This window comes from Tachypleus tridentatus, chromosome 3, assembly GCF_004210375.1.
Source record: "Tachypleus tridentatus isolate NWPU-2018 chromosome 3, ASM421037v1, whole genome shotgun sequence".
Classification (NCBI taxonomy): Eukaryota; Metazoa; Arthropoda; class Merostomata; order Xiphosura; family Limulidae; genus Tachypleus; species Tachypleus tridentatus.
The window spans coordinates 14,278,446-14,295,172 of record NC_134827.1 but is presented as its reverse complement, the minus strand read 5'-3'; the positions used below and the strand labels follow the sequence as shown (position 1 = coordinate 14,295,172).

Below are 16,727 nucleotides of genomic sequence, written 5' to 3'. Positions count from 1 at the left end.
TATTTGGTGGCTTGTATATAAAAATGTGTTCACAAGGAAAGCTATATGCGTCCTCGAATAAAATAATGCATTACACACGAGGCTCGGCATGGCCGGTTATGGCGATCGATTCGTCACCTGAGGGTTTGGGATTCGAATCCCAGTCACATCAAACATGCTTGCTCTTTCAGCCGATGGGTATAATTTTACGGTTACTCCTACTATTTGTTGGTAAAAGAGTACCCCAAGATTTGGCGGCGGATGGTGATGTCTGGCTCATTTCCCTCTAGTTTTACATTACTAAATTAGGAATGGCTGGCAGAGACAGCCATAGTGTAGCATTGCGCGAAAAATCCAAAATAAACAAACAAAGCAAAATAGATTGTTTATACATGTTAACATTTAATTTGTGAGTGTGACTTGAACACTTAGAAAAATGTAAATTCTGATACTTTACAATTTATTGTTAGCATAGCAACATATTATACCAATGTCAATGTCGTGTGAATATTATTTATGCATTAATTAACTGAGGCAGCAACGTTATGTTAGGTTTCCTTTTTTTTTATAATGACAGAACGTAGGTAGTAGACGTTTAGTATTAGAATGTGGTACAGTTTGTACAACAAATAAATCAGAGGATGATGCTAGAAAAATACGTAATTGGTTATTGACATTAGGAGTCTATCGATGTATATGTTTATGTTTGTCTGTTGTTAAGTACAAAGCTACTCATTATGCAATCTGCGTTCTAGTTGTCGTTTTCCCTCGTGTGCTTTACAGGCAAACGACAAGCACGAATCGTATTGTCAGTTTCAACAAGCCAGAAACAGGACTCATCTGAAAAGATGACATGTTACCAGTGTTATAACGGTAAGTGTCATGCTCTCTTGCCCAAGTAACATAGAGACGGTAGTGAATTTTAGTTAATATTGGTTTGCAGATAGCCCTTTTTGCAAAATAACCTTTTTTTTTATCAGCCTCATATTTATTGTTCTTCTGAATATCCTGGAATACATGTGCTCATTACATTCATATTGTAAGGTGTTGTAAGACTTTTTTTTTTACCTTGACCTGACCAAAACACGGTCATGTCAGGCAGTAGTCGTTCGGGGTATACCAGTAGACTTTCCTGGAACAAAGTTTTCAGTAGTCTGATGACGTTTCAGGATTCTGGATACAGTACACTGATCGTACTATACAGTTCTAGCAAAGTCCGTTTTCTTCACACCATTTATAGAGATGGAAAATTTGACGACCTATAACGTCTGGCGCATGACAAGGAATGACTTTTCACCAAGTACAGAGAAATTGTTTGAACAAAGTGTTGCTTTCATTCTAAATTTATACCAAAATCGCACCCTTTTATACAAAACAAGTGTGTTTGTTGTATGTTTTAACGAACGAATGATCAAAACAATTTATTCAGACCAGAATAACAACTTTTACATATTTGTCCGATCATACGCTACCTCCTCTGTTACTACTTTATTCAGACCAGAATAACAACTTTTACATATTTGTCCGATCATACGCTGCCTCCTCTGTTACTACTTTATTCAGACCAGAATAACAACTTTTACATATTTGTCCGATCATACGCTACCTCCTCTCTTACTACTTTATTCAGACCAGAATAACAACTTTTACATATTTGTCCGATCATACGCTACCTCCTCTGTTACTAAATTATTCAGACCAGAATAACAACTTTTACATATTTGTCCGATCATGCGCTACCTCCTTTGTTACTACTTTATTCAGATCAGAATAACAACTTTTACATATTTGTCCGATCATGCGCTACCTCCTCTGTTACTACTTTATTCAGACCAGAATAACAACTTTTACATATTTGTCCGATCATACGCTACCTCCTCTGTTACTACTTTATTCAGACCAGAATAACAACTTTTACATATTTGTCCGATCATACGCTACCTCCTCTGTTACTACTTTATTCAGACCAGAATAACAACTTTTACATATTTGTCCGATCATACGCTACCTCCTCTGTTATTACTTTATTCAGACCAGAATAACCACTTTTACATATTTGTCCGATCATACGCTGCCTCCGCTGTTACTACTCGAACATTACTTAACAACTACTCCATGCATATACAGAATAACATTAATATAGAACAGTACATAAACATCGTGCACAAGACTTTATATACTTTTAATAATACAGTTTGTTTTTTACCACGGCAATATGAATGCTTGGTACCCAAAGTTGTTAAAAATCCATGAAATATTTTATAAGTCTTTGTTCATTATAAGGTTGTTACTTTTTAAGAATCACATTTTCATTTACCTACAGTAATCATTTATTAGAAATTATAGATTCATCCTTTTTACGAAAAAAACAATGATAAATACGACATTTCAGTCTTTTTCTTCTTGTGTGCACCTATCACTATTCGGTTTCCATCCAGTGTTGAGAACACTTGACTACAGCGAGGTCTTCTGCTGGGCAAGGGACATGTGGCTGTTGATGGATGAGTGGATGCTGCATTGTCTGCCTCTTACAGAGGCTCGAATACCCCTATTTTGTCATATTGGCCCGAGACCTCCTGGAACATCAGCGATTGAGAGATTTCCTGTTCTTGCCACTCCTCTGGGAAGATGTTCAACTCGTGTGATTCCTATGGTTGTGCAAGGAAGTTTTTGGAGGCAGCGTTACAATAGTTTTTAAATGTTAGTAAATGTTTATGATGGATTATCAAAATTCAGTAAAATTCACATTAGAGCACAACATAAGACAGTCATATTTTTATACTGAATTTTAATCAATTACTAATTTAATGCATCTATAATTGACAGTTTGTGAGGATTTTTTACGATAAATTTTGTGTCAAAGGCATTAGCAACAGGCCAGTAATAAATAATAATTTACTACTGTAGTGTCTGCTCAAAACTCTGAAACTGTGCGCACAGAGAACTTTCTAATCACGTTTACGAGGTATGGTTCACTAAATTAAGTAGTTTTTGAACATTCCTACTCTTAAGTAGTAGCATGACCACATGAAGAAGTACGTGATTTCTGAATATATTCATAGTAAATTACGTCGACCATGTTTTTTCAGAGGGCACTTGCTATGAATTAAAACAGTGACTAAGTGTTATACATTGTTTCTGTGGTCATTATAATTTTGTATTTTCGTAATAATATGAAGTAATTTTAAAGTAATTTCGACGAATAATTCTTTTTCATTTTTAAACAAAATACACATCTCGTACGCAAAGAAACCTGATACTTACTTTCAGCAGTAACTGATACCAAATATGGAAGTATTCGCAACGCTACATTAATATGAATGTATACAAATTCCAAAGTATTAATGTATACCTTGGTGAAACTTTTACTTAATGAGTCTTTTTAATATAAATTTTTTAACTATGCTTAATAATGATAAAGAATTTAAAAGAAAATCACCATAGTTTCATTTATAAATAAACGTTTATTCTGATGGTTATTGGTCTTGTCAATTATGAGCATCGTACAAATGTTATTTTAGTATTGCATACTTTATACAGTAACGAGTGTGCAAACAGGCTCTCCAGTTCTGGTCTCGAAGGTATTCCTGTTTGTTTTGAAAGAATTAAGAAATAGTGCAGATACTCTGAAAACGCCTACGAGGAAGTCACCTTGTGAGAATTTTGGCGTGATTTAAAATAGGAATCCAATTAAGCTTTAGAGCCTATTGTAGCGATCAGTCTGTACATATGGTTGAACCATTTTTTAAAAATTCTTTTTTTTTCAATAGGTTTTAGTGAAAAGAGATGAGAGATCTCTTGATATGCTAACTAGAGGTTGGCACAGTTCCACATCCTTTTCCTGCCTATCGCCACTCAACAGTAATACAACGCCAACGTCGATATTTTTATAGTAGAAAATACGAAGGTATGTGCGTGAACGGCCTATGAACAATGAGAAAATATATATTTTAGTAACAAGCACGAAAATGCGTACAGAGAAACAGAATTAAAACAGGGAAGAAAATATAGATGGTTACATTTTTAAAATGCATTTAAATAATCAACTTCATGTTAGCCTTAATAATACGTACACAAAACTTTTGCCTTGAATTCAATTATATTTAATAAAGATTTAAAAGTTTAAGTTTCGATAACATGCAAATCACTAACAATGTCTCATTTCACTTTATTGTTTATATTCCAGTTTCATCGTATTGTATAATAGGACAATTTAGGTAGGAGTATAAATGTTTGTTCATATTGCACTGAAACCATTCTATTTTACTTAGATTTCTCATACATTACAACTTCAAGTGAACAAAATATGCTGATATGATCTATGTTAAACATGTATGGATTTTAAAATCTAAAACATTAGACAATTAAACTCCATAGTAGGCAGGTAAGCCACAACACAAATAGTTAAATGTTGAGGTGAGTCAGAAAAATTGTTTGTTTGTTTTTGAGTTTCGCGCAAAGCTACACGAGGGCTATCTGCGCTAGCCGTCCCTAATTTAGCAGCGTAAGACTAGAGGGAAGGCAGCTAGTCATCACCTCCACCGCCATCTCTTTTACCAACGAGTAATGGAATTGACCGTCACATCATAACTCCCCCACGGCTGAAAGGGCGAGCATGTTTGGTGTGAGGAGAATTCGAACCCGCGACATTCGGATTACGTGTCGAGTGCCTTAACCACCTGGTCATGCTGGACCCACACAGATAGTTCTTAATGTTACTTTGTGACGGAGATTCGAACCCGCAACGCTCAGATTACGTGTCGAGTGCCTTAACCCTCTGGTCATGCTGGACCCACACAGATAGTTCTTTGTGTAACTTTGTGCTTAACTACAAACAAACTAAATATTAAATCAGAATATTTCTTGAGTTTATGACGCCATTTGTGTTGCTAAGTTTTCTGAAAGTATATTAACAAGAGGTTTTAAAACTACCTTGAAAATGTAATTAATTCGTCATTTTATCCACGTTGCAGCCCGATAAGGTGAGTAAATAGCGTTGGTGAAAATATATAAATTGTAGATGTCTTCATGATAATAAATTAAGTTGGAAAAAGCATTTAAATGATTTAGAAAAACAATTAGCTTAAAGTTTACTCTTTGAGAAAAATTATATGAAATAATAAAGGACATATATTCATATAAAACTGACGTAACATTTATAAGGCTCACTAAAACCAATTCTACTAATACCATATATCAAATCGTCCTTATTTTACCAAACAGTGTACTTAGAGTAGATACTTAACACGTTAGCTTCCAACCCTATTTTGCCGATACTTTCCAGGGCCCCATTCATTTAACAATTACATTTTTAGTGTATATGTAACAGTTGTGTCCCAGCCAACAAATGGCCATCTTAAATGAAAACGTAGCAAGACTTATCGGCGGGTCGTGTGGGAGCCAACGTGTTAATTATCTTTATCTGTTTTTATCAGAATGTTACAGAAATACTTTTGCTTCCTTCTGTTAGGAGAAATACTGGGCTTATTGACTAAAATATTTCAAAAATTTAATAATTTCTTTAGTTTAACATAATTAAAATATTACAAAAAAATCACAAGAATAAATAAAATTCCCTATACTTTAAGTTTATTTTGCTACAAATATAAATAATTTTGTAACTGCATTTTATATGGTTTTAACCTTTTTTTCATTTTACTTCTGCTTAATTTGAAGTTTACGCAGTAATTTTAAAATTTATGAAAACGGAGTTGACTTTTTAACTTACCAGTGGCACACTGGTATGTTTGCGTGCTTATACCACAAGCAGTCGGGGTTCGATTCCTCTCGTGGACAGAACATCGATAGCCTGTTATGTAGTTTTGTGCTTAATTTCAATCAATCAGTTGTTTTAAATAAAATGCTCCCACTGGCAGAACTGTGTGTCTGCGGACTTACAACACTAAAACCGGCTTTAGAAAGCTGTTGTAAGTAGAACACGGATAGTTCACTGTGTAACGTCGTAGTTAACCTCAGAGAATTTTGATAAATTATGTGCCTCTTTTTAAGGTCTTGAAATTATATTTTAAAATTGTTTTGCGTTTTATTTGAAATGCCAATTTTTCTTAAAATTATTTTAAAATATAATTATTTTTCAAAACATTTTATAATTTTATAATTTATTTTTATTATTTTTTAAAATACTGCTGATGTAAAGTTACGATTTATTTGTTTTATACAAAAGGGTAACAATGGGTAACTTAAATCTTCTGATTTATTGAAAATATACAATGTTTATAGTTGATTTGTCTTATGTCAGTTGTCACTTTCACAACTATGTAAAATTTGAACCATAAAAATGTCTTTCATATTTTTATGTTTCAAATCTTCCAACCTGTCGCTTGATCAAGAGAAGAAAGAGAATTCTGGTTTATCTGATGTATGTTTCTGAAGTTCCAACATCTTCTGGTATAAAAAAGGCAGTAATTATCATAAATCTTGTTAATTTTCATTTTTATTGATCCTGGTCGTACATGTATACCCAAAGTTAGATTGAACTTAATATGTAGTTAGTTCTGGGTATCCTGATTTCGGTGAATTTAAGATTAACATAATATTTGATGAAATTATGCAAAGTAATTTTGGGAAAATAATACTTCCGAATTTGTGGTTGGCATTAGGAATATGTAAGGTACAACAGTGAATTGTTTCTTGCAATCTATGGGTTCTTGACCGAGCGATTTATATTGAAGATAATTACTTATAAGTATGATGGAAGAAAAGACCCGTACTTTTTTTTCCAAAATACTTTCCATCTTCTAAAAGATAGAAGGAGTTAAAACTAAGGAATTGGTCGGTTTTATATGAGATTCGAAAGGAAGCATTATAGAGATATTTTATTATTAGTATAATAGGATTTAAAATCGAGATTTGTAAGAATCAGGCAATGGATTCAACTTCTTGGTTATCTACAATATCACTGAAGCATGAGAAGAGAGGATCTCATTGTCACACCTTCATTAAGGTTCTTATCCAACTGAAGAACATGATGATGTGATGCAAATAGTGATAAGTTAGGAGATCTTTAGTAAAATTTTCGTTCTAAAAGTCAAGGTCTCCTCGTAGTTTTCTTCTAAGTTCAATGTGTAGTTGTTGTGAATGTTATGAGCGTAAAACTTCACGGTTGTCTATTTGTGTTTTGTTTATCGCGAGAAATCGAAACTAGGATTTTAGGAGCGTATAATCGGAATATTGTCTCTGACACACCGGGAGATGAAATATTGTAAAAGAAATTTATTACGTCGAAACAAAGGAATATTCGCGATTCGTTGCAGTAATCTTTTAATTTATAAATGATATAAGAAGAGCTGTCAACATTGAGAAGTTGTTGGTTGAGAAGATTTAGAGTTGGTGCCAGAAAACGAGTGAATTTGATGAATCTATAACATTTACAGTGGGTCGTGGAAATTTTACATTTCTGTATTCTTGGAAAGATCTACAGGAAATGCGCGAAGAAACAGGTTGGAAGAATGAATTTATTAATGTACAGAATGAAACTTTCTTGGTTCAGCAATCAGATTCAAAAAGTCGTTGTTTCACTTTTTGTCTTGGACAGTGTTTATAAGAAACTGGTGAGATATCTTTTCCATTGAAACTTTAGGAGTTTTTATGTGTTACCAAATTAATTCACTGTAACAGTACAGTTGCCTTTGTAAGCTAAGAAATTGATGTTATTTATTTGTTATTACTACTTTTTATATAGTTTTTAAGTATTATTACTTGACAATTAACTATAAAATGGACGATACCTTTTCATAAAACATCTTTCAGCTGTTTCATCGGGTGAAACGAAAGCAGTTTTTTTTTTCAAGGGCGACGGTAAGATCCACAAAAATTCAGGTTTTTAGAGTTAAATTGAAGTTTAGGCTTAGTGAAAAATATAGGATTCTTGTGAAGAAATAACCTGGAAACTTAGTTTTGACAGGTTTAATACGTTCAGTTGATTTCCATGTACCTTATTCTTGAGCAGCAGCTGATTTCTTTATGCAGAAAAGGCTTTAGTTGGAATTGAAACCTGTCAAAATTTTATTAGAATAAAATAAACTTTTAAAAGTATTCTTTAGAAATAATGTGGTACATAGGATAGAGTTGACTTGGTTTGTTTAATGGTTCAGGTAAGTTTATGATTCCTGTGGTGGCCTCCTTGAGTGCAGGTTTTGGGAAGATGCCTGGTAGTAGAAGATAAGATTTTCTCAAATGTGTTAGAAGTGATTTGTAGTTGAGACGTTTAGTTCGAGGGACAATATCCAGGACTCTGTATTGGCATAGAGAAGTTAAGTGATCAAAATAACAGCGAAATAGTCGTCGAAAAGAGTTGTAACTAGATAAAATAGGGAATATATATTTATCCTAACGATCACTGAACATTGCTTAAAACAAATGCATGATAGTTGTTTGTTTCTTTTAGCGTAAAGTTACATAATAATAGACTATATGATCTCTGGCCACCACGAGTAATCGAACTCCAGATTGTAGCCTTGTAAGTCCGCAAACTTACCGCTAACTGTAGGATTTGTGTGATGAAATTTGTCAGTTACATTTTATAAACGTATTGATTGGTAAGTGAAACATGTAGTATTCTTGAATTAGTATGATTTCTTCAATTTTAATGTGACAACAAGTTAAACAGAAACTTTGTTCACATAATAGGTACTATTTCTTGAATGATATTTGTATATGTATATAAATGAAACAAGAAAGTTTGAACAAACTAAATTAACATTGGTTATTACCGGTTTCAGTGTAAAATCACAAAACATAACACAAACAACAACCCTATAAAGATATCTTTAACTTAAAATCTAAAATATACTTAACTCTTGTTCGATCAGTTTATCACGATTTAAACGTGTTATTGTCGTTTTACGTTTCAAAAAAATATTTCTATTTTACTTTTAATCTTACAGGTACTTTTAATTTTGTAATACAGTTGATCTGACCATAAGAAACGAAATGCATAATAAAAAGGTGAATTTATTTGAAAACAATAACTTTAGTTTCATATAGATGTAGCAAGAGAGTGAAGTAAATTTTCAACTAAAAGGTTTACAAACTCAATAATACAGGAAATGTTCTATTTGAGCGTGTAAGCAATAGACGCGTTGACAGTTACTCAAGATAAATGAGGATACTGAAGATATTCAACACGTTCGTCAGCGTTACTTTGCAAATGAACGTCACCAACTCATTCTGCCAATGGAAGCAAACAGTAACAACAAAAAACAGAAAGACTGAAGACTTTTAGCTGCCTTCACAGGAAGATAAATTTACTTAAAAACTGTACTAAGTTTATGATTCATGATGTTAGAAAAACACGTAGGTTGAAGAAATCTTGATAGAAATGAATGAAAACCGCTTTCACTTCTAAGTTTGTGATAATATTTCACCGTATTATTATTAGAAACTCTTTCAATAGATGGTTCTTCCAAATCGAATATCTTCAGATGAGAAAAATTACTTTAAACGAAGTGTAAGTTCCTATAAAGACAGGGGGGATCTACTTTAAACCAAACTTAAGTTCACAGAAAGGCGGATGGTTGTGGAATTACTTCAAGCAAAGTGTAAGTTCCCAGAAATACCGGGGGAGATCGACGAAATATAAGTTCTCAGAAATACAGTGGGGGATATGGATGTGACTGGATTTTTTTTGTGTGAAAAAGACTGAAACGTGATAAAATCTTTAACCATATCTAAAAATAGGTCGAAACAAAAGACTAGGATTAATGTGACATAATGCTTAGGGTGAATCGTATAACTTGATATACTCAAACTAATCTTGAAGTTAGCAAGAAAACCGATTAGCTTTGTATTTAATTCTGGAGAATAAAACTAAAACTGATTAAATCAAATGACAGAAGTATAGCTTGTTATACTTTAGTAAAATCTACAGGTTTACGACGCTAGAAACTGAGTTTTGGTACTTGTGGCGGGCAAAGCACAGATAACGTTTTCATAGTTTGTGAATTATTTCTCTGAACATGTAAATTAAATATTATGTTAATTATAAACCTCCTTACTATAATCAATGAAATTTTGAATAACATTTGACTCGAATGTAAGTACCATTTTAGTACGTGCTTTTACCTTTACTGTTATTTGCCAAGTCATAGAAAAAGGGAAAACAGTGTTACGACAGTGTAGAGATAAATACATAAACAGGATCATAGATTGCAGGAGTACAACAAACAGAACAGAGGTAAAATGAAAATGTGTGGTGAACGAAAGGAAAGAATACAAACATGTAATAGAAGAGATGATATGAGAGATGTATGATGAAAAATGTGCGTAACTGAACGCTACGTGGGTATGTTTCAGTCAAGACTGGTATTTTTTCAGACTCGTTTAGTGAATATCAGAGACTTACCAAGTTTTATATGTGCTTGAATAATAAATAGATATCCGTATAAGTTTTTTTCTTACCGTTGTAAAAACCAATATTTGATTTTCCAATTGAAGAATAAAGACATCTCAAAGAAAATATTTAGGTAAAAAAAGTAGTTTAACTGAATGACTGTAAATAATAAAATAACTTGATTAACTGGCACTTAATGTACTTTAAAAATTGCCTTCAGTAAATTAGCTGCCCGATGTTGACTGATCGTTATGAAAATAGGTACAACACAAAAGCAAACAAATTAGTTATTTGCACCCATGATACATTTTTATTTTGAAATAATCATCTTTGGGTGTAATGAACAGCAAGAAATTTTTTTTATTAATTTTGATTTGGTTGAAACTTCGCACAAAGCTTCACGAGGGTTATCTGCGCTAACCGTCCCTAATTTAGGAGTGAAATATTAAAATGAAAGGCAACTATACATTGCCACCCACGGCCAACTCTTAGGGTACTCATTTACCAACAAATATTGGAATTGACCTTCACATTATAACACAACCACGGTTGAACGGGAAAACATGTGTGGTTGGACGGAGATTCGAACCCATGACCCTGAAATTGCGACTCGAACGCCCTAGCCATTTGCCCATGCCTGGCCTCAAAGTTCGAAGATATCGTTCAATAAAATGACACAATTGCTTCTGTGTCTTAATTGGTACGACTGATATGGAACCAACTTAAAATAGTTTGTTAAATGTTCAGGAAATTTGTGGCTAAGTAATTATAAGCAAAACATTATTGTTTGTAAACTCACAAATAGAACAAAAACAGTGTTACATTTGTTGTTGTTTTTTTTTCAGGTCACAAGAAGAAGCTAAATGATATACTAATTATATATGATGAAATAAATACCATATAACCCGAGTGTTTTCGAAATGTGGACTTTTCGAAAGCGTTCGGTTCTAGATCTTTTATTTCATTTCTACCCTTCTCGAACCTCCGCGTTTTTTTAACATAATGAAAATGATAATTATATATATATCTCCCTCCTAGAAATGATTTAGTTCTCTGTACGTAAAAATATTTTGATCATTGGTGAAACTCAGGTAAAACTCCAAGCCTATAACTCTTGGAAAGTAATTACATTTTTACGGAGAATAGAGTTGTTATGAATGAAGGTCTGTCTTGAATCATTTTACAAGAATATTATTGTCCACGTGCATCGTTTCAGCTGTTGGATTCTTCTTTATTTCTAGTGTCACAGTTAGTTACACGCTACATTGTTGTATTTGAGAGGTACAGTCATTGTCGTATCTGTGTAATTAAAATACAGATATGTGTGGGTGTGTGAGAAGTTGTTAAACTTCGTTACGTCATGTAAAACCAAATGTAAGATTAAGGAAATATGGACGAAGACGCTACATTTGTTAAAGAGGGTTTGGTGTTAGATGGTGCTATTCATTGCAAAGAGAAAGGTTTAGGGGTGATGTATCTGTCATCCTTTAGAGATCTGTCTCAGACAGCAGTGTTTATATGTTAGAGCTTTGTATGTGACTTTTTTCCCATCTGTCTGTAAACACTTAAAGTACCGGTACAATAACTCTGTTGAATTTCAATACTTAAATTTCGATACCCAGGTTTTGAAAGTATCGCTGGATCTAATATCTCTTGTTAGATAAGTTGATTGGTTCGTCACTTTTGATCGGACAATTTAGTTCAAAGTGTCTTCCGTTCTAAAGTTGTATCTCTTGTTAGATAAGTTGATTGGTTTGTCACTTTTGATCGGACAATTTAGTTCAAAGTGTCTTCCGTTCTAAAGTTGTATCTCTTGTTAGATAAGTTGATTGGTTTGTCACTTTTGATCGGACAATTTAGTTCAAAGTGTCTTCCGTTCTAAAGTTGTTTGGTGAGTATTACGTGTTGAGAAATAGATTTTAACCGCCTAAGGGTTAATTAACCTCGCAGTTATCGAGAATTGTTCAGCAGTTTGCGTACATAACCTCATACGTAAGTGGTATAGACAGGTCACATTGTGCATTCAAATACAATATGCATAGAAAAATACAAGTTTCACCGTTGGTCTTTGTATTAGAATACCACAATTATGTGTATGTGATACAGTTTTATTTGAACAATATAGTCATCCGCACGTTGCGCCTTTTAATCTAAAATAGTCTGCTCATATGTTATATCTTTCTATGTTAATATTATATCAGTTTCAATGTTGCATCCTTATACTTCATTATTATTGTTGGGTGCAGCTGGACCAATAGACAGTTTTATTGTATTCCTGATAAAATTCGCCGCAAGACACCCCTTAAAGCTCAAACATCTGGTATGGATAGAAATGTGATGTTTTTGTTTTAGCAAACGATTATATTTGTTAGTTTGTAGTTGCGAATGTAAGCGTGTAAAGATGACTAACTGGAAATCGTTATAGCAAATGACTGTTTTTTTCGGTTTTCATGTTAACTTGTCAGTTAGGGGATGTGTGTTTAGTTGTCAAACTGTTGCCATTCCTCAGTAGGGGTTATGTTTAGTTGTCAGACCTAGGCCGTTTTTCAGTAGGGGATGTGAGTTTAGCTGTCAGATAGTTTCTTTCAGACGTGTCTTTCTAATAATGCACAAAATGTGGTTTTCGTGTATGACCTGTAAAATAAATAAACAAATAACTCTATAACTGTTCCGTTCTCTTTTCAAGTGTAGTTTGACGTTGTTGAGTAACACAGTGAAATTATTAAACGTAGATTCAGATTTACTTGATAAAAATCATATAATTAGACAGTAGATACACAGTATGTTACAGAGCATGGCAAACCTTGTAAGATCGAAATGCTTAATGTGTAAGGAGAAAAAAAGTTTTAAAAAGATATGATAAGGTCATTTAACAATTTGGCACTATTTTTTGCGGATGTACACCTACCGCATATAAAGCCTTGTTTAGAGCATGATAATTACAGTAGACTTAAGAGGTGGTGGTTAGGAGCTATACAGATTAACTTAGATAACTGGATGGGACCCTTCACACCAGTATAATTCGTTTACTGGGCCATCAATAAGTGCCTTTCTTCCATAATGGGGTCTGGAATGCTAACTTCAAGAGGTAAATTATTTAACTTACTTATACCTCCTCAAACGTAGAACTTTATTTTTCTTATTCTTATTTTTCAATTACTTTTTTCTTTATTTTGGAGAACAGTCACCTTCCCACAACTGCCTGCTGGCAGTGAAGGAGGATACAGATGTGAGACGGTGTGGGCTTGAGCACCTACATCTCGCTCTCTTAATTTCTATTTATGTATCTCTAACTTTAATTTCTATTGTTATACTTTAACTTTATTTTATTTCTTTATGTGAGACTGGCGAATGGAAGTTAAGATTGATAGACGGTGTATTCCCATCGCTATGTGTGTCCGACTTCAACAGTCACCTCCCAAACCTAAGGTACATTTTATATCTCACATCATAGTTTGTACTCTGAGATCCTTTAAATTAGTGCAGCGATTTTTTTTTTAAATATTAATTTATTTTTATTTCGGCTTATTTTTGGTTATGACAAACTAATATAATTAATCAAAATTTGGATTTGCTGTTTTTAACGCAGTTCTTCCTTTTGATTTTGTTTGTATTTAATTTACTTAACTCTGTCAGTATTAATTCTCTCTAAAAAATATATATATATACATAAATGGGATTATTTTCGATAAATGTCGAAGAGAATGCGGAAGATGCCCCGCGTTTGTTTCTATACGACTCGAATTTCTAACTCCTGTGGTATTTTATTAAAACACTGTTTTAATTTCACTCTCATTTGAGTGAAGATATGTTGCCCCTAATATTAAGGTATTTCAAGGTTTCCCCTTGAGCTACGAAGATAATAAAATTGAGTATTAAATAAAAACATATTCCAAGAATCACATTCGTAAAAAACAAAACATATGAGCTGATAACTGAAGGATTATAAAAAAAGACATACATTAAAGTAGATATAGTTTGGCCCAAAATGACCAGGTGGTTAAGTCACTTGACTCGTAATACGAAGGTCACGGGTTCGAATCCCCGTCACACCACACATGCCTGCCCTTTCAGCCGTGGGGGCATTATAATTTGACAGTCAATCCCACTATTCGTTGGTAAAAGAGTAACTCAAGAGTTGTTGGTGGGTGGTGATGACTATCTGCCTTCCCTCTAGTGTTACACTGCTAAATTAGGGACGGCTAGCGCAGATAGTCCTCGAGTAGCTTTGCGCGAAATTCAAAAACAAAAAAAAAACACTTAACTAGTTAGTGTAAGCAATATATCTAAATTTTTATAAACATTTCACAGGTTTTTCATTCACTAGATGGTAATATGATACTGTACGTTTCAAAGTAAGAAAATGTTTATATCACAGAGTTTAAAAGTCAGTTGTAACTTTTACACGTGCAAAATATAACGAGTTAAAGAGAACAATTTACAACGCGTATGCAGCGACATATCTTCGTCGACATGTGTTGTGCAAAGAAAAATAGATATGTTTAACACACATATTTTTGTATTACGAAAACTTCCCAATTGCTCAAAATGCAATGACGTCATTGACAAATGTATGACTGTAGAAACATACAACAGCTCTTTCTGTAAATGTTTATTCGTATAGTGAGATTTTTATACGATGTAGATCTAAAGAACACATCTTTTTAGAAAGAGTAAACCTTCACTGGTCACCATGACAATATAACAACTCACAAACCATGGAATTTAAGATAAACGCAAGTTTGTTTCTTATGAACGTTAACATCTGCTGAAGTGATTTTGAAAGAAAACCCTTAAAAGCAGAAAAAACAAACTCTGTCAAACTTGGTAATAAAGAAGGAGCTGAACTGTATGAAACAAGTTAAATGTTTACTAACTTTCAGACATGCCTCAAAATCAACAGCTGTTTTCGTGAAAAAGATGTCCGAATAAACTGTAGTCAAAGCAATTTCTTCAACCTCTAAAATGGCTCCAATGAATTTTTCCACCTCTACGTAATCTTGGAAGCCAATGTCGATGAACGGATAATATTTCTGGAAAATTTATCGAGCTGTGTGGGAATTAAAAATGACCAATCACAGGTATCGTCTTAGAAGCTTCCTGTTCCTTTCCATCCATTTTTCGACCAATGAAAAGTTATTCCTTATACATATAGAGACAATTTTATAGAAAGCCTTTTGTGTGGCACCTTGTTAGAAACATTTGGAAAACCCAGTTATAACAAATCCATTATTATTAGCCGTAACCTCTTCGTAGAATATCAAAGGATTAGTAGAACAAGATGTCACCCTAATGAGATCATTCGAAACTACCTCATTAAAAGAACAATGTACGTCAATCACTTTATGCATGTATGCTTTTTATAACCTATAGAAACCTAATATCCTTATCGACTAATTTCACAGTGGTATTTTTACCTTTACTCAAGTGCAAAATGATGACATTTCTTACATAAAATTTAATGACAATAAATACAAAACTCATGCGCAGATCGCACGACTAATTTTATTTTGATTCTTGAAAGAGTAGGATAAATTTTATTAATTTTTCATCGATACTGGCCAAATTTCTTTTAGAAGATTTTCAAGCACCGATGCATACAGTAAAAACGGCTAGATATAAATACTGCGCCTGCATCTATACTCAATTAATAAAGAAACTCCTGCGAAGGTTGTAGGGATACTTTTAAGTTATTTCTTAAAAGCCAAGATTTACATCCTTTAAAATTTTGTAAGTTCATCCTCGCTACTAACCTAAGTTCTTCGAAACCCTTCACGCATTGTAGAAAGGTATTATCCATTTAAGCAGGCTCAGCATGGCCAAGCGTATTAAGGCGTTCGTCTCGTAATCCGAGGGTCTCGGGTTCGAATCCCGGTCGCACCAAACATGTTCGCCCTTTCAGCCGTGGGGGCGTTATAATGTGACGGTCAATCCCACTATTTGTTGGTAAAAGAGTAGCCCAAAAGTTGGCGGTGGGTGGTGATGACTAGCTGCCTTCCCTTTTAGTCTTACACTGCTAAATTAGAAACGGCTAGCGCAGATAGCCCTCGAGTAGCTTTGCGCGAAATTCAAAAAACAAACAAAGCAGACAAACCATTTAAGCACCATTATACTAGCCCGAAATATTTTGCTTTGTTATAACAATGTTTACAGCCTTATTATTATTAGCTATGATTTTTACCAGCTGCCAAAGAAGAAACGGCTATGAATATTTTACTGAAACCTAGATAATAGTAGTAAATCCAGTATAAAGTATGCAATAGAGTAGTTTTAAAATCAATTCAAGCATCCTTGTTTTTCGCCCAGAAGAAATTCCTTAAGTTCTTCCATTTCCATCATTTTAAAAAAGATCCCGTGTTTTACTACTGTTCATCAGTGGAAGAATAATGTATGTAAC

The 16,727-nt window shown here is 33.5% G+C and overlaps 1 long non-coding RNA gene across 1 annotated transcript in view; it reads left to right on the top strand.

Moving 5' to 3' along the window:
* Positions 1-757: 757 nt before the first annotated feature.
* The window catches only part of LOC143246018 (uncharacterized), a 71,067-nt gene continuing 55,097 nt past the window's right edge, over positions 758-16,727 (top strand). Inside the window, exon 1 of the long non-coding RNA XR_013025727.1 lies at positions 758-852. This is a non-coding gene — a long non-coding RNA (uncharacterized LOC143246018). The remainder of the gene's footprint in view (positions 853-16,727) is intronic.